Raw genomic sequence first — 894 nt, 5'->3', positions numbered from 1 at the left:
TCTTCTTCTTCTTCTTCTTCTTCTTCTTCTTCTTCTTCTTCTTCTTCCTTCTCCTTCTCCTTCTCCTTCTCCTTCTCCTTCTCCTTCTCCTTCTCCTTCTCCTTCTCCTTCTCCTTCTCCTTCTCCTTCTCCTTCTCCTTCTCCTTCTCCTTCTCCTTCTCCTTCTCCTTCTCCTTCTCCTTCTCCTTCTCCTTCTCCTTCTCCTTCTCCTTCTCCTTCTCCTTCTCCTCTTTCTCTGTGCATCATTCCTGGAAATGCTGCAATACCAAATCAAGGAGTGAAGCAAATGGAATAAGCTCCTATTCTATCTCCCTTCTCCAAAAACCCATTTAATATATTGTTCTTGGTAGAGGACATATCAGATAATAGGAGATACTACACTTGAACTTAGCCAAAGGCCAAGAAATGGTTTCTTCTTTTCAAAAATGGCTTCTCCGGGTCCTCTACATTTCTATATAAATTTTTTTATCAGCTTGTCAATTTCTGCTAAAAAGCCTGTTGGAATTTTTTTTTTTTTTTTAATCCTCACCCGAGGACATTTTTCCATTTTTTGTTCAGATAGAGTGGGAGGGAGAGAGAGGATGAGAGAGAGAGAGAGAGAGAGAGAGAGAGAGAGAGAGAGAGAGAGAAACATCGATATGAAAGGGACACATCGAGTGGCTGCCACCCACACGACCAACCAGGGCCGGGGACAAACTGCAACCGAAGTACATGCCCTTAGCAGGAACTGAACCCGGGTCTCTCTAGACCGCAGGCCGATGCTCTAACCGCTGAGCCAAACCGGCCAGGGCGCCTGTTGGAATTTTTATCAAGGTTGTGTTGACTCTATAGATCAATTTGGGGATGATTGACATCTTAAAAATATTGAGTCTCCCAACCCATAAACTTAGTATA

General features: G+C 43.5%; 1 pseudogene; it reads right to left on the bottom strand.

Annotated features, from left to right (window-relative positions):
• Nucleotides 1-232: 232 nt before the first annotated feature.
• On the bottom strand, nt 233-410 carry LOC118618042 (annotated as a pseudogene).
• Between the last annotated feature and the right edge of the window lie 484 nt (nt 411-894).

Source organism: Molossus molossus, unplaced genomic scaffold (genome assembly GCF_014108415.1).
Source record: "Molossus molossus isolate mMolMol1 unplaced genomic scaffold, mMolMol1.p scaffold_m16_p_5, whole genome shotgun sequence".
NCBI classification, from domain to species: Eukaryota; Metazoa; Chordata; class Mammalia; order Chiroptera; family Molossidae; genus Molossus; species Molossus molossus.
The sequence above is the reverse complement of the archived record's forward strand: the minus strand, read 5'-3'. Positions and strand labels throughout refer to the sequence as shown.